This window comes from Ambystoma mexicanum, chromosome 2p, assembly GCF_040938575.1.
Source record: "Ambystoma mexicanum isolate Mex_15411 chromosome 2p, UKY_AmexF1_1, whole genome shotgun sequence".
NCBI classification, from domain to species: domain Eukaryota; kingdom Metazoa; phylum Chordata; class Amphibia; order Caudata; family Ambystomatidae; genus Ambystoma; species Ambystoma mexicanum.
The window spans coordinates 348026132-348051992 of record NC_090923.1 but is presented as its reverse complement, the minus strand read 5'-3'; the positions used below and the strand labels follow the sequence as shown (position 1 = coordinate 348051992).

The 25861-nt window shown below is 46.8% G+C and overlaps 1 protein-coding gene and 1 long non-coding RNA gene across 3 annotated transcripts in view; one reads left to right on the top strand and one right to left on the bottom strand.

The window, feature by feature from the left end:
* Positions 1-25861, top strand: part of DENND6A (DENN domain containing 6A) — a 1713534-nt gene that overhangs the window by 243683 nt on the left and 1443990 nt on the right. The gene's annotated exons all lie outside the window — the stretch shown is intronic.
* On the bottom strand, positions 23098-24272 carry LOC138565877 (uncharacterized). The gene is made up of 4 exons (XR_011301673.1): positions 24191-24272; positions 23557-23667; positions 23396-23473; positions 23098-23296 (listed from the first exon to the last, which is right to left on the bottom strand). It is a non-coding gene; the product is annotated as an uncharacterized lncRNA (long non-coding RNA).

Sequence of the window (25861 nt, the reverse complement as noted above, 5' to 3'; positions counted from 1 at the left end):
AGTCATTGTAAATATCAATACCTACTCAGAATGTATGGTTTAGTCGGTATAAGTGAGTGCAAACGCTAGATAAAATACGTCTTAAGATAAAATACTTAACAGGTTAGTGGTTATGCACCTTATTTAAAGCATTGAATTTCATTTGCCAACTTATTTCATGTTCAGTGATACTTTTTGCTGATTTTTTTTAATTCAAACTTCTGCTGTTAGGGTTTTGTAAATTTGTGAATTTCTGCTTTCCATTCTGGTTAATGTAATCTGGGACAACCTGACACAGATTATTCATTTTTACATGACACTTCAAATTTGGTTCTCGTGGTTTTTCTTGTTTGCCATTCCCCAAAGATTTATCCTGAATTCACCACAAGACTAATTCCTGAAGCACTAGCAGCTTTCAGTAATTCATTATCTTTTCTAAATGTGGGGTGGAGGGAGTACCTTCCTCCAGGCACTACCTTTTTCCTTACCCTGCCACATTACTGGGAGTGCTGAATGGAGCGTTTTTTTTCTTTTTTTGTCTTTGCGATAACTGCACGCTGTGAGTTGTACCTGTTACCCTGAAACGAAGATAAGATGTGGTGTATTGCAGGTGCTCTTGTGTCCTCCGTATACTGCTGCTATGGTAGCGTCAGTGCTACCATCCACCACATGATATAGTGGCTTTGCTTTCCATTTTTAAGCTGCACAATCGTGTGTAGCTGCTTATATAGCTGGGTGCGATTCCGCGCTTGTAGGATACGTGTGCTTCGCTTCTGCACCATAAGCTTACACGATATGTAGTGTATAGTTACACAGCCGTAGAAGGGTTATACACAGGCTATTAACCTGAGATCACCTATCTGAGTAATCTTGTCCCTCCTTTTGACCTGTTGCTTGCCTCACTGCTTTGGTTTAACAGTACAGAGAAGTGACCGAAAGCACAGCTGTGTGTAAGGAGAGGGGTAAGGGGTGGAGGAATATCCCTCACTTGGTTAATTGAATACTCTTAATATACTCTGGAACGAGATGCAACAAAAGTGGGGATTGCGTTGCAATCTCAAAAGTGCCTCAAAGTCCACCCTCCTGGTAATGTCGCCATCTGACGGCATTGAAATATTGGAGTAATTAGATGTTTTTGCTCTTGCATCCTCATTGGAGGTGGCTCTGGAAAATGATAGAATGTATTTTTCCATTATTTTTGGCGGATTTCTAACTGGTAACTGTCTGTGTATAGTGAGCAATGTCATTCATAGTCCTCTGGAACCGATGGTGGATATTTGTTGAGCGATACGGAGTAGCTCAAGATGCCGCTAGCGGATTTCGAATATTTTTTGTATTTGTCTAAAAGCTTGAATAAAGGGACTGTGGCATGTTGGAGGCCTTTATCTGACACGGCATGGTTCTTCATCGCCAGCTCTCCACCTCAAAAAATTGATACACATAGGGACGCAGAGGAAAGTAGGCAGTCCTGTTAATTTTATAAGTTGATTAAAGAAACTGCTCAGAGAAGGGAATGAGTGTCATGATCACTTCCAGGGTTTCTGGTTTAGGTCCAGGAGCCCGGCCCAGGAGGAATTCTTTGTACAAATCTGTAGGCTTTAGATGGGTTTTAGCATGGCAAACATGGCACACTCTCATTCCCCAGTATCAAGGTAACCATGGGCTCCCATAGAAATTCAATAGTGTCCTAATCCCCCTAAAATGGTCGCCCTGTGGGTCACTGTTTAAGTTAGCATAGAGAACTAGACATTGGGCATTGAAGGCTATATAAGCCCCCGCCTCCGCAGTAACGCCCGCTTTGCGTTAGTTCCGCTTACAGCGGTGTAACGCTAAGGCGCTCAGCTCACAGTACCTGCAGAATAAAAGAAAGTCATGTTAAGAACTTGAATCGCTCACAGAATATTCAGACCACATACTCAAGATTACCTGAACAAAGTTTCCACAGCTGCAGTCCTCCGGCAGGTGATTTATTTCTTTGTAGTCCGCAGTTCAGTCAACAGTCTTTGGCCGCAGCATCAGTCTTTGTCCACGGCCGCAGCATCATTCCGAGATCTTCTGACCTCCCAAAACCTGCAAAGACAAAGGTACCATAGTTAATTAACGGACATCATAGAATATAGGTGAAGAAAACTAACTATACGCGCATGCATACGTGAAGCTCCAACAAGCTTTTTTTCCTCACGTTCCAATGCTGTGCTTTACAGAAGAAAGCTTAACTTCAAAACGAACACACGCTGTGCCGCGTGCCTTACGCGCCCTTACTTACCCGAAGACTAAACCCATAGCTGGGTAATGAAGGCACTCCGTTCCATGCGCTTTCACTAACTCAAACGTGCCAACTTACCTCAGGAGAAGGCTTCATGATTTTTCCCTCGACAACGGCAGAGTTCTTCAGAATTTTTTTTTTTCTTCTGAAAACCTACAAAAGAAAAGGAGACTTATTAGTCTTGAAGAGAGATGGCTCCATCCACAGAATGTTTTTTCTCTGAGACAACTGTCTTTTTCTGACTAAAGACTTCTTTCTTAAACCTTGAGAGGCTTACCCGTTTTAACAGCATCTTAGTCTTCAAACTTCAACACCTACGCACCCCTGCGTGAAAGCAGGATGGAGAGCTCCCAAGCAACAAAACACATGTGAGGAGAGTGTGGGCCTTAGAAGTAAAAGGGGGAGCCAGTCAGGGTGGGGAAGCAGGGGAGAGCCCTAGTGGAATTACCACTTATATTGATTACAGCCCCCCCCCCCCTTTCCTGTTTTCCCTCTTTTATGACAGGGAAAAACTCTAAAAGCCAGTATAGCAGATCAACAAGGGTTTTTGATAATCTCCACTCCTGCAGAGACAAGTTAAGTGTTACAATAACAGCCTCCAATGACCTTTGCTCTCTATTCTGCTGATGGTGGCACATTGCCCAGATTACATCTAACTTTGCAGCCAATGGCCTGGTTATACCACCATATAAAATAAGTTTAACAAAACACGCTGCTTCTGAAGGAAATCTTGTCTGTGTGCAATGAAGAAAGATTTTTTACTGAGCATAGCGTATCCAAAGCTTCAGTGCCCTTTCCTGGAAAGCATTCAAGTAGCCATGTACTGAATTCTAAAGTCCATTTGCCAGAGCTTTGTAGTAGCTCTTGAAGCTACAGAAAAATCTCTTGAGGAGGTCATTGGAAAACAAGAGGCAAAAAGAAAAAACCAAGATAACAGACAACGGGTGTTAAGAATGGAATGGAGGGGTACTACCAAAAAAAAAAGAAATCCCTGATGTTTTTGTGAAATCTCAATATTACGTCTAATTTGGTGTCTTACCAGTGGAAACTCTGGTGGAAGATGCAAATGCCGAGAAAAAGGGGGTGGGGTGGGGGGAATAGCAACATGACCATAAAATCTAAGTCTGTGCCAGCATTGGAGTCGAGTTGATGTATACCATTTTAACAAAAGTGGATCCCAATGGAAAGCAGGGATCACATGAAAGCAACTCTAGCCCTCCCTCCCCCCCACAAACTAAAGATAATGTAAATCTAGGGGACAAAACACATGAGAAAGATGTAAAATCTTGGGCATGAGTCTGACAAGGATATGCCCTTTGAGGACTTCTGGAGAAGATTCTCATATTCTGTTCTAAAATAGTCAATGATTGGAAGGGAGAGAAAACGCTTCCTGATTTAGCTGTTAATAACCAGACCGAGACTGATTCGTCTTTACCGTTGAACAAGTCTTTAAAGACAATGGCGATCTCATATTAAATAGATCCACTTTGGTGTATCTATTTTCTCTGATTCCAGCCTTTTTCTCAGTGGCCAGAACAGATTTGGTGGTGGCTCACCTGAATTCTGTTCACTTTGATTGCGTGTATCTGATGTGCTGTTATGCTTGTTTGGATTTTCACCCATATAAAATGGATTTCAGTTTGAAGCGTACAAAGGAATGAGGAAAGAGGGAGACCCCCTCGGAAGGAGAAATCTGGGGCATGGTGTCCAATATGATTGTTTGGTTATGGGAGACTAGTTGAGGCAGTTAACTAGGTAAAGAGAGTAAGTAAAGGGTACAAAAAAGATGATTAATTGGAGTTGGAATTCCTGTCTCCCTGTCTTTGAAAACAAATAACATGTTTCATCACCTTAATCATCAATGTTGAAAACTGTAAGATTCTGGGATAGAATTCCAGGGCCCACAATAGTTTCTTTAATCCTTCTTCCAATGAAGGTAATGTCACAAAATGTATGATCCTTCTCCTGCAGGAGGAATGGTTGTACATAAATCCTTTTTTTGGGTGGTTACACAACATTTCTAAACAAAACAATAAACGGACGCCTCTCCTGGTGACTACTGATTGGAATAATTAACACTTTTGGGTTTCAGATGAGAGCATGGTATACTAACTGCAGCATTATTCACACGTAGGCATGGGCGCTCAGCCAATCAGGTGGTTGGTAATGCTGGTGAAAATACAGTGTACCGCCCACATTTTCCAGCCACCGGAGGCCCTTCCCCTGGTGGCACCATCTTGATTGTGGGGAGGCAACATGGTGCCTCACCCCGTTGTTTGCTTCCTCCCCCCCAGGCCCTAATCCGTCTGAGACCTATTGCAATCTTCTAAAAGCCTGACTCCACCTCACCCCCCCCCCCCACTTATCTACGGTCCTTGGTTGCCACCATGGACATAGAAAAGGGACTTGTTCTTTTCTATTTATTGTGGTGGGGGCCATCTTGTTTTTTTGTGTTCATGGGAGATTGGGCATGCTCAATATGTGTGGAACCTGTTTTTCCCACGACAACCAAAAAAAAAAAAGATTTGAACCCTGGACAGAACCCTAGGTTATGAATAGTGTTCTCCCCCCTTGTCAGGGTGCACATGGCCGGTAAGGCTCGGGCTGGCTGCCTGTTAATTGCCATGAATGGCCCCCCCCCCCCCCTCCCCGACGCAGGGGTGATAGCCAAATTAGTTACCAGTTTAATGTGGAGGAATTGTCTCCTACTGACAAACCTATATTGGAATACAATAAGGGTGAGCAAAAGGAAGCTTTTTGTAGCCTTGGATGAATTGTTACTAGGATGCTTTGAGGTGACTGCATCTGATTGGATTATATTTGCAGGGGACCTAAACTGGCACTGCCCCGTGATTCAGGGAGGGGGAAGAAACTAGTCCCATTTATGCAGAGTGGTATTATAAATATAAGCAGGGGCTTGCATGGGCTAGGCTAATGGAATATGTACAGAATAAATTGTAAAATAGATGGTGATATTCCAGCAAAGTCTACTTGGAGGAGGGTTGCATACAGTTCTAATATTAATAATTTCTTTACCACCAAATAACTGTACGGTTTAGTAGAGTCTCTACATTTAAAAGAAAGTTCCAGAAGTGACTGAGCTTGGCTTGTCCTTAATATCAAGTTACATGTGGTTAATGCTTCAGTAAAGATTTTGAGGTGGGGAGTATTTTACTCCCTATTTTTAAACTTTGGTAGGAAATGCAAATGTACAAATTAGTTTGAAGGGATTGTGTCCTCCGACGTATTCTACATCTATGACAGGTAATAGCCACATCTGTGCTGCTTCGGAAACATTTTTGGTGTCTGAGTCCTACGTCGATAGGCTGTCCCTCGAGGGCCTCCGTCGAGAGCCGACGTCACCGGATGTTATAATTCGGACGCATGACGCCCGTAGCCTCAGTTCCGTTTTTTCTGCGTACGTGTTTGCTTCGGAATCTCGGCGCACCTCGGTTCTTCTCCTGTTGAATCGGTTCTTTGTACTTGGTTTTTGTGCGAATCATGTCTTCGTCGTCTTCTACTCTGAAGTCGGCCTTCAAGAAGTGCCGCGACTGCGATTCCAAGATGTCGCTTACAGACCCGCACAACGTCTGCCTGTGGTGCCTCGGCGAGGACCACGCCACCGATGACTGCCAGTCTTTGACATCGAAGGCCTTGCGGGAGCGGAAGAAGTTGTCTGTAGGTAGGGTTTCCAAACCCTGAAAGTCGAAATCCGCTGGGCTTTCGACCGACTATTTGAGGGGCGTCTCTCCGTGTCAGTGTAAGTCCAGGGGGTCTCGGTCCCGGAGTGGTTCCCACCAGGCCTCTGCCTCTTCTAGGCACTCTCGGAAGCGTCATCACCAGTCGCCTTCCCCGTCCTCGTCCGAGGACTCTGCCAGACGGCAGGTAGCTTGTCCCAACAAGCATTAATCTCCGGCGGAATGGGACGCATTTCGCAAGGAAATGATGGCGATTTTCGAATCGCAAGGCTCCGTTCCGTCCGCGCCTTCATGTGAAGCCGGCAAGTAACGCGCTAGGGCCACTGCTCAAATGCCTTTGGCCTCGGGCGGTTGGTGCGAGCATCGGGAGCCATCGAGGTCCCGATCGGACAAGGTAGATCGCTCTAGCCATGCCCGCTCCAGGTCCTCGACGCCCTCGAGACCGTTGGAGCCTGTGAGGTCTTCTAAGAAGACGTCGGCGCCATGTCAGTCGAGGGACTCTCGGAGGCTCCACCTCCGAGGAAGTCATCGGCGCCGAGTCAGTTGTTGGACAAGCTCGGGGCTCCGGCCTCAAAGCCGTTGTCGGCGCCTCACTCGACGCCGATTCAGTCGGCGCCCTCAACGCCTTTTGAGGAAGCTTTATCGGAGGTGCCCCGGAGGACGGTGGAAACCCGGAGGAAGGCCTTGAGTAAATCGAAAAATGTGTTGTGCCTTTTTTCTGTGCCCTCATCCAGGGATTTATTCCAGCCTCTGGATTGCATCTCAGAGGTGGATGAAGGGTCAGATGTGGATGGTTTGGTTCCTCAGGAGGTTCCTGATGACCTGTTGTCTGGTTATAGCCAGGTGGAAGACCTGCGTCAGTCCTTGCATGAAGCCAGTGGTCTGGACACCTCCCCGGAGGTTGAATTTGGCTGGGCTGAGCCTGGTACACACACAGAGTCTTGGTACAGGCGTCTCATGTCGAGGGAGTACTTGGGGTGGTCTGCTCCACCCGTGGATTTTCTGCAGGATGACCTGACAGATATATTGGACCAAGGTCCACCCACTGACCCGGTGCTGCCATTTCATATGGCCTTGCAAAGAAGGGTGGCGGCGACTTGGACTGCTCCGGAGAGTCTTTCGGCAGTGAATAAGTTGTTGCCGAAAAAATACCGTCCAGCCAGTGGCGACCCCAGCTACAATTCCGGAGAGTTTGCTGGTGCAGTCGGCTACGGCCCCAGCAAAGCAGGCGGCTTACCCTACCATCCCTCCGGATAGGGACGGCAAGCGCTTTGACAGTTTGACGGTTGGGCGAAGAAAGTGTTTTCAACTGGGGGTATGGCTTTAAAGGAAGCCGTTTGTGCTTGGCAAGATTCACTCACACTCTGTGGAATGGTTTCTTTGGGGGCTGAACATATTCCCTAAGGGCAGGAACGGGATGGTGTTCTTGCCCTCGTTCAGGATGGCAAGGATGCCATGTGTGAATCCTTTCAGTCAGGTCTGGATGTGGCAGACTGTGTCAGCCGGTCCATGGCGATGAGCACCGTGATGCGCAGGTTTGCGTGGTTGCGGAAGTCGGGGTTTGCTCCTGATGTACTGTCCCGGCTTCTCAACATGCCCTTTGATGGTGACCATCTTTTTGGCAGCAAGGCTGACGAGAGCCTAGAGAGATTGCAGACCGCCAAAGCTGCAGCGAAGTCGTTGAGCGCTGCAGTGCATCAACCTCTGCCTTTTCGTCCTAGGGGACCGCAATGGAGGGGAGGTTCCTTTCGATACTACTCTTCCTTTGGTAGATCGAGGGGAGCTGCCAGTCAAAGGGGTGAACGATTGAAGTACCAGAGGTGGAAAACAAGGTACTCGAGATGCCAAGGCCGCTCGGGCAGTTGCCTATTTGCCCTCAGGCAATGCCGCAGCCGCTTCAGCTCAGTCATGAGGCCATGTCCCATGGTTCGCTGGTTGGGGGAAGGCTGACACAGCATCTTGTAGAATGGCGTGCCATTACTTCAGATGTGTGGGTTCTGGAGATCATAGCCTACGGCTACTGTCTTCCTTTCCGGCAGAGGCCTAAAGACAATCCACCAGGGAATCTCTTTGAAGAGTCTGGATCCGCTCCTTGCGCAGGAAATCAAATCCCTGCTGGAGAAAGGCGCCATAGAACTGGTGCCTGTAGCGGAGAGGAACAAGGGATGGTATTCCCCTTATTTTTTGATCCCGAAAAAAGACTGGGGATTGAGACCCATCATGGACTTGTGTGGTTTGAACAAGCTCCTCAGGAAGGACAAGTTCAAGATGGTTACTCTCTCTCAAGTCCTCCGGGCTCTTCAACTTCAGGACTGGTTGGTGTCTCTCGACCTCAAGGATGCTTACTTCCATGTGCAGATTCATCCCAAGCACAGGAAGTACCTGAGGTTCGCGGTTGGCTACTCGCATTTTCAGTTTCAGGTCTTGCCGTTTCGGATTGACCTCCGCCCCGAGGGTCTTCACCAAGCTCATGGTGGTGGTGGCAGCGTATTTCTGGAAAGGGGGTATTCGCGTCTGTTATGTTAAGTTATGTTACTTTGCATTTATATAGCGCCTTATGTACCGTTGGTATGGTTTGAAGGCGCTGGTATGTTCAACGCCCTTGGGAACCGAAGTTCAAGTCAGTAGAGAGAGAAGGAGGAGTCAAAAGGTGCATGTGAGCACTGGATATGTGTATTCGTGTAGTAGCTGCTTCATAACAGTAGGTGTGGTGGTTGGGAGATCAGGAGTATGTGTTCGTTCTGGCAGGATTTATCCAGACAGAGAGTGGCTGCGTTAGGCCTGAGGAGAAACGCCTGGCTGGGGGCGGGGGGGGGGGGGTGTGACCAGCAGTGTTTAATTAGAGTGATGGGTAGTATGCGGCAGATGTTGGTATGAGAACAGTTATACCGAATGGTGTCATAGTATCTCTGTGTTCTAGTTGAGTGGTGGTGTAAAGAGGAGAGTAAGCGTGGTGATGTTATGATGGGTTATATGCTCTTTCAAACATTCCCTGTACTCCACTCCAAACCATTCCATGCAATTCACGCAATTCTACGCGCTCCAGTCCACTACAGTCCACTCCACGCACTCCAGTCCGCACCACGCACTCCAGTCCAGTCTACCCCTACCTGGACGATTGGTTGATCAGGGCACGCTCTCCCGAGCAAGTCCTGGATCATCTGTCACTCACCTGCCACTTCCTTCACAAGCTGGGCTTCTCCCTCAACTTAAAGAAGTCCCACTTGACACCTACCCAGCTGCTCCCGTACATCGGAGCAGTGCTCGACACATCCCTGGGGCTGTGTTCGCCTCCCCAGTTGAAGGCTCATCACATTCTACAGATGGTGCACAAGTTTCAACGTGCCCAGAGTCTCCCGGAGTTCTTGAGGTTGCTCGGCCTCATGGCATCCTGCATTCTCCTGGTGCCAGAGGCCCGGCTGCGGATGAGATCTCTGCAGTGGGCTCTCAAGATGCAGTGGTCACAGGCCTCCGGCAGGATGTCTGATCCCATTCAGGTGCCGCCCTCGGTCGCCCAGGATCTTCTGTGGTGGGCCGTCGAAGGCGATCTGATGAAGGGGGCTCCATTTTGGCTACCCTGGCTGGAGGTAACGATCGTGACGGACGCATCCTTCACGGGATGGGGAGCTCATGCCAACGAGTTGACAGTCAGCGGGCGTTGGTCTCCGTCGGAGTCCAGACTCCATATCAATCTGTTGGAGCTGAGGGCCGTCGGGCTTGCCCTGAAGGCTTTTCTGCCATCTGTGCGGGGGAAGAATATCCTGATTCTGACGGACAATACAGTGGCCATGCACTACCTCAACAAAAAGGGGGGCAGGGTCTTTCCCACTGTGCAGAGAGGCGATGCAGCTCTGGTTCTGGGCCTTCCAGCAGGAAATTTTGATCTCAGTAGTTCATCTGGCCGGAGACGAAAACGAGTGGGAGCTGGCTCAGGAAGTTCTCTTGGAGATCTTCGCCCTTTGGGGGACCCCAAGTGGATCTCTTCGCCACCAGTGTCAACCGGAAGTGCGAAAGATTCTGCTCACAGGAATTTCCTATAAGAGCAGCCTTAGGGGATGCTTCCATAGTGGAGTGGTCCTTCCCACTGCTGTACACGTTTCCTCCAGTCCCCGTCATTCCGCAAGTGCTGCGGAGGTTATGGAGGTTCGGTTCCCGAATGATCCTCATTGCTCCGGCATGGGCCAGGAGAGCGTGGTACCCGGGCCTTCTCAACATGTCCATCTGCGCTCCACGCCGTCTTCCCTACCGAGACGATCTGCTCTCACGGCAGGGGGGTTGGGTTCTACATCCAGAGGTCAAGTCTCTCAGCCTTCATGCTTGGTTTCTGAAAGGTTGAGTTACAAGGATTGGGACCTCCCTGAAGACGTGATGGAGGTGTTGCTTTCGGCCAGAAGGCCAGCAACAAAATCCCTGTACTATTGCCGTTGGCGAAAGTTCTGCGACTGGTGCAGGGTAAAGAATGTGGATCATTTTCATGTGCCATTCCTGTGATTCTGTCTTTTTTGCTTTCGTTAGGCTACAAGGGCCTGCAAGTGGGTACCATTTACGGTTACCTGGCGGTGCTGTCCATATTTAAGCGCTCGTCTGAAGAGTCTTCTTATTTTAAGATTCCTTTGATTTCTCAGTTTCTTAAAGGGCTCACTAATGCGTTTCCACCATCACCTTTTCAGGTGCCTGGTTGGGATTTGAAATTAGTTTTGAAATTCCTGATGGGAGCTCCGTTTGAGCCCTTAAATTTGTATTCAAAGAGACTGTTGTCATTTAAGACTGTATTTTTAGTTGCGGTTACTTCCGCTCGTAGAGTGAGTTGCAGGCACTATCCGCCAAGCCACCTTTCACGGTGTTCCATAAGGACAGGGTTGTCCTTAGGGTTCATCCTTCTTTTCTTCCGAAGATTGTGTCAGAATTTCATTTAAGCCAGAAGGTGGTTCTTCCGGCCTTCTATCCGCCTCCGCATCCTGGTAAGGAAGAGGAGAGGCTCCATAGGTTGGATCCTAGGAGAGCTTTGAGTTTCTATCTCTCACGGATGTCCCGGTCAGCTCTTTGTTGGATACGCTGGAAGGCGTTTGGTTCAAGCTGTTTCTAATCCGACCTTGTCTAGATGGATTATCTTGACAATCTCTGAATGTTACCGTTTGGCGGGTAAGGACCCTCCGGTAGGCTTACGGGCCCATTCTACTAGGCGTGTTGCTGCCTCTACTGCTCTGCAGAGGGGTGTTCCTATTCGTAACATATGTGAAGCAGCCACATGGGCCTCTGTCCATACTTTTGTAAAACACTACTCCCTAGATTCTATCCATGGGAAAGATTTGGCCTTTGGCAAGGGGGTCCTCTATTCTGCAATTTGATTGGGCATTCTAAAATTATAAATTCTTTTCCCACCTCCATATGTTGGTACTGCTTTGGGAGTCTGTCATAGATGTGGAATACATCGGAGGAACATCCCATCGAAAGAAGGTTACCAAGTAAGAAAGTAACTTGTTCTTTTGTCCTCCACAAGAGTAAAAAGTATGTGAAAATCCAGCTGACTCATTCAAAAAGTTACACGTGTATGGAAATCATGCAGCAGCGGTCCACATCATGATAGAATAGCAGGTTTCTCTCAAATTAACAGATAAATCAGTGTGCAGTAGAACCAACACCCTCTCATGAATGGACTAGAATAGCACCAACACTGTGAGCTTCCCCTGCATGCAAAGAATAAGTACAACGGCAGCATAAATATTTTAACGCGTGGCTCACACAGAACAGGTCATCTTGAGTAGGTGCTGAACACACTTCCTGCACAAAAACAGTAAATTTAAATCGGGGCAACAGCAATGCAAGCTGTCAACATGTAGAACAAGTTGAGTGGATCTGTGCAAGTTAATCAAGGGTACAGGATACCCACACATCCCTTTCCAGTGACCTCTGCTCTCAATTGGTGCGTAAATGGTACACCTAGCAAGATAAAAGTTGTCGTACTTGAAAGATTTTAATGCGTAAAAAGGCCTGGCATGACACTAATCTGGAGGCCTGTGTGAAGAGTCAGGAATGAGACTTTTTTTATTGATAAAAAGGTGTTGAGAAAAGGCCTTGCTGTCCCTGCACTAGAAGTGCTTCCGTACCTAAAGTCAAAAATCACGATTTCTTAATGTTGGAATGTCCAAAACAAAAAGTTCCTGTGTCCGGTACTATTCTGACCCTCACATTCTAAGGAAATGAATCTTAAGGTGTAAATGATAATGTCTTTGGTCTTCAATGTTTCCGAGATGTTTAAAGGTGTCTCTCGCCCTTAATCTTGTGATTATTTATTTGTTCAATTTTTCTAAAATGTAAATTTTGGGCCAGTTCCTCAAAGCAATCTGGCAACTAAAAGTAGGGCAGATGATCTTTTTTTAGACGCCCCATTTTTGGAAATGCGCAGGTCACTTCGTTCCCAAATGCGACATGTGCATTTCCAGGGGGCTGAGTTGTAACACAAATGATGCGCTGGCCAGCTGCATGGACTACATAAGTGTCAGGAGTGCTCTCCCAAAACTAATGTTCACCTTTAGTTCTCTACTTTCGTCAGGTTATATAGTGCAGTGTCTGACCTACAAACTTGACGACTGCGGTTTGATCCCCGAGGTTGGCTCTAATCCATAAACTCAAAGAAAACATGTGTTTATTTTAGCTCTGGGGGGGGAGGGGGGCTGAGTCCACCCTCTGAATAAAGTGGTTGGACTCCGTCCCCCTGCGTGTACCTTCGACTTGAGCTCTGCTTTTTGTGGATGTCAGCTTACAGGCCCAGGGCACAGAGTACCATTGATCCTCCAAGCTAGTGGTGTTGGAAGCAGGGTTATTGGAGGGGGTCCCCAGAGGCAACTGGCACAGGCATAGAGGAGTGAGAGCCTTATGGGCACACCCCATTTGAGGCATTGGAGAAGCTGGCAGAAATATTCATGATCTGGGATGGGAGGGTGGCCAAACAAGTACCCTGGAGGAGGTATTTGGTTTGAGTCCTGACTGGTTGCGGAGGGTAGGCAAGGGGGGATTCGCACAGGTAGGGAATTGAAGGTGCTGCAGCAGCCCTCCTCCACATTCCTCCAGATCTCAACTCCCCCAAATCCTATACGGCTTATACCCTGCAATGCCTGAATACATAATGTTTGTATTTGTATTTGTATTTATTTATTTATAAAGCGCAGCCTGGCCCGGGGGCATAAGGGCGCATAAGGTAAAGCTGGTTACAAAGCTGGTTACAAGTGAGCGGTTAAGCAAAGTTACGTTGCAGTTACAGAGGTGTGCAGTCAAGACAATACAGTCGGCCAAGTTCCAGAATGGTTACCGGTAGGAACTGGCATAATAAGCAAGTGCATGCGCGGAGATAATAATTCCAGGAGAGTGGCTCAAGATCAAGAGGCTAAGTTAGGCTGTCAGAGGTCCGTGTTATGGAGCCAACACTTCGTGCTCTGTTTGAACCGGTTAAATGAAGGTTCTGCACGAAGATGTTGCCTCGTGCCAAACTGTAAACCACCTACTCCCCACTTGAATTAGTCTGGCACCTGTCTTTGCTGTTCGGGGAAGGACAAGCCACCCATTTTGCTGCGACAGCCATGTAGTTGATTTTCTGACCACTGGTACACATGTTCGTAGTGAAGACCCCTGGACTGCTGTAGTAACCGCCCTACTGTAGTCAACGCCTTGCCTTACAATTCAGTCTTGCAGTTCTGGTCCCACTTTGCAAGAGAAAGTCGGCCAGGAACTTCCCGGCAGCGATTGACTTTGACCATAATGCAGCGGAATCCTGTATTTTCCACAAATGCTCAGGGAAATGGATCAGTCCCCAATTGACTAGCTAGGTTAGCATCAAGCAGGTGCTGTCTTTGATGGGATTGGTAATATGTTAGACCACACTCGTAGTGGACTTGCACAATGTGGGAACACTGCTGTCCACCACTGGGGTATATTGGGTGGAGTTTGTTGCCCTACTCCCAAGCACTGGCACATCTGAAGTATTTTCAGTGGCAGTTGTGGCATGCTGCTTGCCTTATGGTATGTGTCAAGAATGCACCTCAAATCGTGTTACTACTTCCCATGTATGCATACTGTAGCCTTGTAGGGGACTGTACAGATGTATTAGACAATATCATCCCTGCCCAGGACACTGTTTTCTGGTAGATTGTGCACATGGCCAAATTTGGTTGCTATTTATTCTCTGAAGTACTGTCACACTTTAGAATTTTATATTTGGCTTGCAGCATGTAAACTGCGTTTATGTGGCTGTGATGGTGCTGGCTGGGATGGTATTCTGGATGCCACTTAATTGTGTAGTGTGCTTTCTGATTTGTGGTGGAGAAATCTGTTTTTCAGACTGTATACCGTAAGTGGGTGAACCTCTTTTAATACTAAAACAAAGGGGGGTCTGGGAATCTCTCTACCAGCACGAACACAGCCCAATGACCTGTTCTTGGTTGAATAACCCCTGGGAGAGACTCGACCAAGTCTTTAGCACACTGTCCCTTTCAGAGAGAAGAAATGTCCCCGCATATCAGCCTTTGTCCTGCCCAGGGGCAGTCCAGAGGAGAATTGCCTAGCATTCCGGCGCTGAACAAGAGTACCAACAATAATCCCATACACGTGTTTCAGCCTTGTTGGGCATCATCAGTGAGGTGAAACTATGCCTCTCTAAGATCAGTGAGAAAGGGGTCCACGTCTGGATCGCCCTGGTAACTTAGGATGAAACCCAAAGTTAATTTATGCAAAACAAAGGGGGGGGGTCTGGGAAACTCTTTTTAATACTACACACTCTGCAGATCTTCCACCTGGGTATTGCTGCTTATCTGAAGCCGTGATTGTTGTTGTCTGAACTCTAATGTAGGAAGATCTTTGTCTAGGTCATTGTCCATCTCATAATTTCTGCATCCCTGGGAGTGGCAGAGATGATACTTTAACAGGTGGTGGAGACTAGACATTACAGGTCTGAGACTTTTGTTTCTCCCTGATCTTTGTTACATAAGATCTGAACACCTCCCCCTTCTGCCTTTGAGATGTTGGCTGGAACTGAAAGTGAAATCACCTCGGTCTGTCTCCGAGGGTGTTCATTATTGTGGAGAAATACCTGTGCATTTTCTTCTACTGGTGCATGTGACCTTGAGTGAATTATGAGGGGTGTTGACCTTGAGTTGGATGATGCACTTGATTAAAGGCCTGTCAACTTGCCCTGTGCAATGGGTGCAACAAGTGCTTGATTGAAAGACAACGAGCAGCATCATTTCCCATATGTCTCACTCGTTGGGGTGCTGTGGACCGTTCCCAAATGGGACGAATTGTGTGCCAGTGATCCCCATCCCTGAATCTGTGCTGTGCACCCTTCCAGCAAAATATGGTGTGCATGGCGGCAAAGCAAGCTGCTCTTTGAGATTACTAGCTCCTCCCAGGTTTCACCCTTGGCACCTATCTTGTCCACTCCATTCAAGGGACAGATTGGTTGTCTGCCTCTCCAATTCTCTGGTGATGGCACTTGTGTTGTTCCCTCACTCCAAATAATTGAATTTGTGGCACAGTGCTGTACAAGCAAAACATACCCTCAAACTCGCTCTGACTGGGTCCCAGTCATTCATTCACTACATCTCCCTACTATCCTCTTACTACAAGCGCTCCAAAAATCCTTAAACCTCCCCAGAAACCAGAAAATACAAGGCCTGCTTCCATCAATGACCACCAGCCTTTATGACTCTTTTCTGAGACTGAATTATAGCTCGAGCAAGTATTACCACTTTAAACCATGTGGCCAAACCTTCCCAAAAGTTAATCTGAAGTTTGTTATTGACAAGTCGCCCAAATGTCAGGTTAACAGCTGGAAAGTTTCTCACAATATGATATATGCTCTGTGACAAGGGCTCGTCCTTCTTCTGAAAAGGGCCAGGAGGATAGCTCAGGGGCAACCACGTCACCTTGGAAGCAAGACGACCCAGAGCAACAAAGGTTCGATCCCCAGGTCCGTGCTTAGAAACCTATGGGTATTAAGCGTGTTATAAAGAAGCACTTACAATTACAAAAAAGGGGTTGCGAACCCCTTTCTATGTGTGGAGGCGTACTGTAAGGAGAAATCAAGAGCCAATCCTACCCCTGAGGTGGACAGTGGCAGCAGAGACATCCGCAATTCCCGCCCCCCACCCCAAACGTGCATAAATGTTTGTGTGCAAACCACTGCTAACTCATGCCTCTGCAAGTTGCTTGCCAGTGTTCTCTCATCCATTTCAGAAACATCTGTGAAAGAAGAGCAGACAAGCCATCCAGGCATATGTCCTTTGAAGAGACCATTCAAGCCGAATTGCGATCGTTGCCAGAGAGTGAGAACACTGCCCAGGAATTACGAAGATACTGTAGTGCTGCTTATGCACATCCATAAGCCTTAACAGGAAGAGAGAACTTACACCTCGATATGCAGTAATGAGTAAGAGCTTCCAAACACTGCAGAGGAGCTCGAGCAACACCCAAAAGGTTGCCTAGACCACTACGGACACAAAGGGGAGAAGGATCCACTCTTCCCAAATGGTCTTGCCGGTGGAACCCATGGAACTGGGTCCCGCTACAAACGTTGGTCTTCCTGGTTGACCATCTTGGGCATGTGGCAAGCAGGAGCTGAGAAAATGGGCAGTGCTTAGTCCTGTTATGACTTTTCGATACTCAAACACCCTCTGGGTGGGGAAATCTGGGCCATAATGATTAGGCAGATCTACTGAATCCTGGTAGAGGAAGGGCGCTGCAAGCCGGGAACAGGAAGCAGGAAGTGTGGTGTATTCGGTTGAGGACCAGGACTACGAGACCAGCAGGAGGAAGGAAGGAGCGGCAGTCTGGAGGGGATTTGGGAAGCAGGTGAGGTTTTGGCTGAGGAGGGAAAGTGAGAAGTTCTGCAGGTTGAGTATGTGTGGTAAGTGAGCAGTCCAGGCCGTGTAAGGAGTGATTGTGAAGTAAATCTTACTGAGTGACAGGATGGTGTTGGAGTTGAGGTTTGGAGGGAAGGGAGAGGAGCAGTTTGGAGGAGTGGTGGTTTGGAAATAGAAAAGGAGTGTGTGTAGAAGTAGTGTGTGGAGGAGGGTGAAGAGAAGAAAGGGTGGGTGGTTTAGTAAGGGAAGGAGGATTAACATCAAAGGGTGGAGGCAACACCTAGGAGGAGTGATAATATAGAAGAGAACAAAGTTGGTGGGAGGAGTGAGGTGGCCAAACGGAAAGATCAGTAAGCATGTGTTTGTAAGGCAAAGTCTGACTCATCAGAATATTTGTAAGGAAGCAGCCCAATTCCTATTAAATCACTAACAACTGGATAGAGTAGGGGCAGTCGGAGTCCCTATGGGAGATCAGCTAGCAGACATTTAGATCCTCGTCTGTAGCACAAGCAAGCTTTTAGCTTTGATAGGACTAAGCAGGGGTCACAGACGCCTGGGTAGGAGAGTGTCATAAAGCGATAGAGCAGAGTCGCAGCCCAAGGCTTCACAAAAGTGAAAAATAAAACTTAAACCGCTTGACTTTGAGTGATTCTTGTGCCATCTGGGACAACTCCCTGCAATATTATTTAGACTGATTTTAACATTTCAAATTGAATGTTGCTGTATTAAAAGTAGCCCATTTTATACAATTGGATGAGTAGTGGCTGTATTCTAATTGTTTCTTGAGGCAATATTTATTGTAAGTTGGAATAAAAAGAGGGGAGTTCGTTTTTTCTTAAGTTTTCCCTTCAAGGTTGAGGGAATTCTTGAATAGTTTTTTTTATTTCTTTTTTTTTAACAATTTTTATTATTTTAAAACAAACACTCCAAACATTGCAACCATTTAGGACGTTCGTGTTCAGTGTTAAAAATGTTACATTATAAGGTGCTCTCTGCTGTCCTCCCCCCCTCCCTCCCCAGAAACTCGAGCCATCATAACCGTGCCATCCTACTGAACCTCATCAGGTGTCACATTTATCGTCAACTCCTCCAAGTCTTCTGTATCATGTAAGGCCTGGTGGGGGTTTGCCATCGATGTCACCAAATGTCTCCAGGCTGTCAGGGGACCCGCCTCCTCTTCCCCACCTCTCATGACTGCTTCATACCAGGCTGTGATTTCTGCCTCAGCCCACTTCAGGCGGTCTGCCCACCACAACTCTACTCTGAGCCGGTGGACCGCTTTCCAGCACATAGCGATTCTGCGCTTGGCCAAAATATAGGCTAGGTCCTTCCTCTTGCTGATATGCTCTGAATTACGTGGCCTAGGAAAGCTTCCAAGCATACATGACCAAGCAGACCCCACATCCAGCACCACTCCACTGCTGGCCAATTTTGTTTTTAGTTCTACCCAGAATCTATTCACTTCGGGGCAAGCCCAGAACATATGAAGCAACCCAGTCTCCTCCTCCCCACACCTGGGGCATCTTTGTATAGCCGAGCCCCCAAACCTGGCTATTCTACTGGGGGTCAAATATGCTCTCTGGGTGACACATAGTTGGATCTGCTAAAGTCTCGCATTTCGGGACACTTTCTTGTGGTACCTCTGGGCTCTATCCCATTGTCCATCCAACATGGGTTCCTCCACCTCCTCCTCCCAATCATGTCTCAGTTGAATTAACTCCTTCCCCGCCTTTGTGCCCAATAGCTTGTATATCCGAGATATTTCGTGCCCGCCCTCCGAGACATCATAAATCATTTCTATGGTGGCATCAGGTTCCTCTGCAAGTACTGTTTCGGGCCATCTTTCCCTCAACCGCTTCATAATCCTGGAGTAAGTAAGGTATGGGCCATTATGTACCCCTGTCTCCTCAATTAATCGCTGAAAACCTAGTGCCTCCCCCTCCTGCCATATGTCTCCAAGGGTGGCCAGGCCCACCGGCTCCCAGTATCTGCGGACTCCTTTAATCAGCTGTGAGTCCCCCTAACATAACACCACCAACGGGACCTGTTGAGAGAGCGGATCCGGGTCGCCCACAGTTAGCCATGCTCTATGCCACACCTCCCAGCCCAGCACCAGCAGCCTCCTCATCCCCGCCACTTTCGCTCTGTGCAGCCACACTGTTTCTGAGGAAGTAGGGGGCAGACTCACCTAATTCTTGAATATAGTTGAGGCAGAATATTGGCTTTGAAGCACCTTCTAGGATGAGTACTTGTCACAATTGTGGCAATAAACTGCCTAAAATGAAGGATGGCTAATTTAACCTTCTGTGATATATGGATTGTGTTGCTTGGTGCAGAAAGGGATTAGGCACACATGAAGTGTCCATTGAACATATACCACACTCTAATGCCTCTTACTAACTCCCACTTTTGAGGATCTGGTAATGTACACAGGGTTCTATATATGTTAAATCTAGAGAAAAGGCCCTGACACTACTGGTGCTGGATGTTGAAAATGTTTTGATCACGTCCATTGGCACTTTATTAAAAGTGGTATAATGAGGGAGGATCCCCGGGAGAATCCCAGGGAGAAGGACGACCAACTAGGGTACGTCACACCCCCATATAATCTAACCTCTCCATTTTATGCTAACCTCTTTAGACAGTAGACCTTATGTACTGTTGTACCTAGGTAATCCAAGTACCAGGAAGAGGTGGGACATGGGAAAAATGAAGAGCAATACCAAGAAGGAACTGCAGCGGTATGGACTTCAGAGGGGTGGTTCCTTTTACACCATAAAAACTGAAGAAGTATTGCTTGTCTGAGATACTGCCAACTTGGACGAGAGACTGGGAAGCATGAAGGAGAGGCAGAGAAGGCCTGCACTGACCCAGGAGCAGTCTGCTCTCGGAGACAAGAGGACATCAGGACTCCTTTGCCAGAGGGCATCCAGATGGTACCAGGAGGTTGGCAGACGGTGATGCATATGCAAGAGGCAGCGTCCATACCGTCTGTCCAAGGGCCGGGGCTAGAGAACCACCAGTTGAACGCACTGTGACACAGAGATGCCCACACAGCACAAAGAGCAGGAGAGAACCCAGGAAGAAATGCCTGTGCATCGTGGGAACAGACAAGGTAACTGGAGAAGCATGGGGACTGGTAGGGACTGGAAGGTGCAGGAGGCCAAAATCCTGTAAAGAATTAACGAGCAGGACATCGTCCTTGTGTCGGTACATGACAAGCGAGGCAGCCAAGGGGACATAAAAAGGAGAGAAGCAAGGGTCAAGGACCCATATCAAGAGTCCTACGAGTCGTCCTCCTTGAGGTTTTACTTGGCAGGGAAGTGAAGCAAGTGGTCCAAAGCAAGGAAGAAGGAAGTCCTTTCCCCTGGTTGTGAGGGGTTGCTTGATAATGACCGGTAGAAGGGAGTCATTTTCCTTACAACTCAGACCTGGAGGAAGGTCCTACAAACCTGAGGAAGGGAGTGATTCCCCCCGGGCTATTTGTGAGACTGAGTGCCAAGAGAATGGAGGCATTCCTCTGGCCTACCAAGGAAGTATGGTGTGTAACTTTGACCATAATCCAGGAGAAGGGAGACATTCTCCTGGGACAAGAACAGTACTGCTTTATAGTGTAAGGGACAGAAGTAAGGTTTTCTTTACACATGATGTTGGACACTTACTTTAACAGACATCCTGACACTTACCTTAGATCTTTAGTTGAGACAGGGAAACCCCTCCTAGGAATAGAGAAAGGTAGGTTTTCTTTTGCTTTATTTTTCAATAGGTCTTTAGCTCCAAACATGCCACCTTTGTGTCTGTCCTTCTGCACCCTTATATAACTGCAGTAAATGTGCTGATTGTTAGGGAGAATTCTCTGTTTAGGCTGAATTTCCTAACCTAGTGAGTCCCCCAGCAGCTTTGCTGGATTTTTGGGTTTTATTTTTTTCTCCTGCCAAGAGTGAGACTCTTTTTACCCTCACTCTTGGGCATGATTTGAGTATGTTTCTTTGACTCTAGATGTGTTTAATGGGCTATGGGGTCTTTTACCCCATAGGGCTTTATGTGTTTTTGTGATGTGTGTTACACAGCACCCTCAGTGCAGTAACACAGGGGTGTCATAGTGACCCCCCAGTATAGACTCCATACCCTCGGACTGACTACTGTCTCCTAGGGCATGTAAAGTCACCATTGACTTTACCAGTCTTAAATTCTGAACAGAACCAGTAAAAACCATCATATTGTGGACGTACTGGCTGGGGCAATTCAATTGCTTCGGGGTCTGTTAGTCGAGGGGGCACGTCTCCGTCCCCCCTGATCGAGTTTTGGCTGGTGGCAGTGGATACTACTTTTTATTTTCAACCGCCAATATTTTCCTATGGGATTTCCCATTGTTTTAGGCTACTATCTTTATTTAATTATTTACGGTAGCCTCGAACATACCGCCGGTTTATTTAATTAATATTAATTCTCCGGTTGGTATTTTTTGCCAAAACTTGATTCTAAAATGGCGTTTGTGTTCTCTTCTGTGACTCCAACCCAAGTCGAGCCCTTTGTTCCACTTTTTGGCGGGCTTCTCCACAGAAGCCCTCCAAAGTGGTGCCACTCTGTCTGGGGTACTTAGGTGGGGTGGAGGGGGATTTAGGCACCCTGGACTGAGTTGCCTAGGCAACTCAAGTCACACTCCGTCCTGATTGGCCCAAGTGGTGAGCCGACGCGACTTGCACCCACTGCCAGGAACAACTGCCACTGCTGGAGGATCCTTGCCACTTAAGGTACCGTGTCCCGCCAGGCTTCCCTTGCTACCGACTGTACGGGGTAGATTTAGCCCCTGGCTTTCGAACCTGGGTTAGCCTGGGACACCCTGGCTAAACTTTTCTGAGCCTCTCTAAACTCTTTTTGAACTCCCTGCAAGACTTTCTTAGCCTAGTGTAACTGTGTGATCTTGGGTGCATTTGTGCTCCAAGAGTGGGCCCAGCCTTTGGACTTTGGCTCACCAGTGACTTTTGCTCTTCTGCCTTGCTAACAGTGTTCCTGAATCTTAGAGTGATGTACCTTTCCATATTCTGTCTTTTTCCCTCCCTTTTTCACAAACTTATTGGAGTGCTATCTAGTCAAGCGCTCACCTCTGTATGAAAATAAGTGGTGTTTTACTGTGACTTATCGGATAAGGAACAAGGGGTGTATATATTACAATAGTAACTGTGTTTAGAATATTTTACAACAAGAGTGCTGGAGTATTTCAAACAGTGTGTTTTTAAAAACATAATTATATACTTTGATACCAAAGCTCTGGTCAGTGTTTGCTTGTATTGGTGTGTCTGAGTGCCTATTTTGTACACTTTGCATACTGCCTAACTCTTCTTGAGAGAAGTCTGACTGCTCAGCCACAGCTACCAGGTAAATCTGGGTGGTACAGACTGCTACCATGTGGGTTTACTGCTAACACTTGTAGTCCTAAATCTTTTGCAGTGTTCCCTAAGGGAACTGCACAGGTTTCTGCCTAACACTGATTCAAAGCTGTCCAGGGGGGTGCACCTACCAGCTGTGGGAATGATGGGAGCAGGGACGGTTATGACTAAATGGGGAAGGGGCATGATTGACAGCTGCAGTGAATGTTTCATGTGCCAAGTGCGACTCGCAGCTCGAGACGTCTAGGGGCAAGGCAGGGGTGGGGTAATCAAGGGTGACACAGGGGGGCAAAGGGAACTCTGGGCAGGAGCGAGGGGTAGAGAGGGTGGTATAATGCAATGGGAACCACAACAGCCATCGTGGTTTGAAAGCCAAAGGTAAGTAAACCACTTGGGTTAGACACTGACTGCCTTTGCATAGCAAGCAGACATGAATATCACGAGTGCCATGCAACTGCAGTGTGCTGGAGAAAGGGTGCATGCTGGCTGTTCCCAGGAGACCGCATCCACTGGGAAAGGGGACCGGCAGATACATACAAGGTCGGCGAGCTTGGCTCTTATGTGCTTGCTGGGAAAGGAGAAAATTATAACGCATAAAGGCATGCTAAAAATTGACATTGGGGCCAGTGGTTTCAAATTGCTCCTTGACAGATGGAAACAAAAAGGGAGTCAACAGCTACCCCTTGCCAACCGTGTAAAAAGTAGGTAGGTCTAAAGAGCAGGTAGCTAGTTTGTGCAAATACTAGCTGTTAGGTCATAAAAGGGCTGGAAAAAATTATAATTCAATTTATTCATAGGTTTAGAGACACATCTAAAATCTGTAGGTTCACAAATACACAATTGAACTTTAAAAAACACATGTAAGCCCTAATGGGCAAACAAAGAAATAAATACAAAATGTTTACACTCCACAGTTAAGTGAGGGTTAGTAACATAGATTTATAGTGCAAGTTCATATACTACTTTTAGAATAGTAGTATGTTATTGTTGTCGACACATAACCATGTTCGTGTTTCTGGTTCGGGATGGAGTCAGCCTTCACTGGAATCTAATTGTTAGCAGATGAAGGGTCCGAGCTGTCATCAGGACGTGGTTAAATGTTGTGTACGCCTAAAGGGACAGATGACAAATAGAAGAGTGTGTATCAGAGAAAGGGTGACCTCACAGTAAAAAATGGCTGTGAAAGGAAGCTGCGTACAGAGGGCCTACCTTTGTAGTATCAACAGAGAACTTGAGGTTATTTGGTACAGCCGGCTTAGGATACTGGCAGGGGGTCCGTAGCAAGGTCTACAGAGAAAGGGTACCAATTGCTTACCTGGATCTTATGTTGATTCCTAAAGAGAAGTACATTTTTAACAGAAGGACCGTACCTCTGGCTGTGATTATACCAGGTCCAGCGGTGGAGGCTGGAGTATTCACGGTAATGTAGTACTGTAGTTACAGGGTCTGGATTCATGGTGCTGAAAGGATTCCCGTGGTCTCTGGATGAGCGGAGAAAGAGAGAAGGGCTTGTGAGTTTCTTCTCTAATGGGCCCGTTTGTCTAGGTGCTTCTGTGGGAGTGATGAGCAGAGCACCATGAAGTGAAAATGACCGCTGAGAGGTGCCTAGTAAGACTATGGGCCCAGGCAGGATGGTGCAGAATGCATAGTAAGCACTAGGTTGGGAGTGAGTGTTTGCGTAGTGCCATTTAGGGCAATTTAAGAATCTGGATGGTGAAGAGCCGCTCAATGGTGCCTGGTGACGGCGATGGTCTCGCAGGTGGATGCCAAGTGCATGTACAAGGCACATGGGGTCCATAATGGGGCCATAAGGAGCTGGCAGAATTATACAATTGGCATGCAAGTACAGGACTGAGATGCGGTTGTGATCAAATTGGAATGGTTGAGTGAAGTAGCTCACTAGTTATGAAACACGTGCTGTGGGTTCGTAGTGGCTAAAAAATAATAAAATAAATTATATAGGGCGGATGTGTACCTGTGGTAATTTGAGTCTCAAACTCTTACCTGGTGTTGTGGATCCGAAACGAGTGGATTCCCTGGTGTCAGGAGCTGTGCACACAGGATGTGTGCTGTGCATCGGCTAAATGATAGTGAAAGGATACTGAACGCATGCGTGGTAGAGGCGTTGTCTGAGACACAACACGAAAAACGCTCGCGCATGTGCATTATGTATAGGCGGATGTGTGAAAGAGGATGGAATGAAACCATCAGATTGTATCAGAGAAATAATGAACTAATGTTAAGTCAACTTTGGTACACAGACCGCAGATATTTATTTGTAGGGTGGAAATAACAGTATAATTAAATGGTGGGGTTGGAATATTTCGTGGCAAGAGGGTCTGGGGTTAATGTGGCATAAGGTGTGCATCATAGCTATGGGGGTTCGGAATAACTCCCATCACGCGGATGTAGACACTCGGAAAAAAAAACATTCTTTCACAATTGTGTTACTGTGCTATGAAGACATGGTTAGCAGTGAACAATAGGAGAGCATTTTTTAAAAAAAGACTCCTTTTTTAAATTTTTTTTTTTTTTTACACAGAACACATTTTGCAAACATGAATTAACATTGGGTAAAAAACACAATATAATTAGAAATACATTGTTGGCTTGCATGATCTCGGAATGTATCATGGCATAATGGTCGGAAGACGTTTAAATTAAAGGTGAATCCTGTGGCAAGAGGTGTTCATCAAAGCTATGTTCGTTCAAAAAACGCATCACGTAGATACAGGTACTGAAAAGGTTCCATTGTTATTTTGCCAGGGACACACGATTGGTATTAAACATTATGGGCGTACAAGGTAGGTGTTTGAGAATGCAAGCTTGACAAAGTATATACACCAATTCGGATGAACAATCAATGTTAAAGTACAAGGAATAGGGAAGGCAAAAAGTCAGAAAGGCTCTTGAAAAAGGGCCTGTGGCATACAAATACATTATAGCTTCGTGTCCTGAGAAAGCAGACACTACGAAATGGCACTGTTGTTCGATTGCCATAATGATTAGCATAAGAGAGTTAATGTTGTTACCTGAAGAAAAGGTTCCATTCAATCGCTATGTTTAAACCTTGTTTTACTGAGTTGAGATGAAAAATCCATTGTTGCTCCAATTTTCGAAGTGATAGGTCTCTATCGCCACCTCTGAATTAATTTTTGGCTGTTTGGAGGATAAACCAGAACATGTCGTTGTGATTCTTCTCTTGAGTGTGCCACCATTGGTTTATCTGGAATGCCATTTTTAATGCATGAACGATGTTCGCATATGCGTTGCCTTATTTCTCTTTTGCTTTTTCCAATATATAGTAACTTGCACGGGCACTGGATGGCGTACACCACAGTTAGTGAAGGTGTTAAAGTTCCAAGTTTTTCCATTTAAATCGATGGATTTCATGTCTTTGGTCAAGCAACATACCGAGCAGGAACCACATTTGTAGTGGCCTTTTACAGGTGGTAGATTCCACAAAGTGAGCTGTCGCTCAGGAGGTGCAGAGGGTTCAGTGTAGGTGTTAACTAAGCGATCTTTCAAATTCCTACTCCATTTGAATGTAAACCAGGGTTTTGTTGGTTTGAAGGATTCAGTGTGGAGGATATTCCAGTGTCGTAGAATACTTTTCTTGATCAGATTGCTCAAAGCAGAGAAATTAGTAACGCAGGTGATTTTATCTTTGCAGAC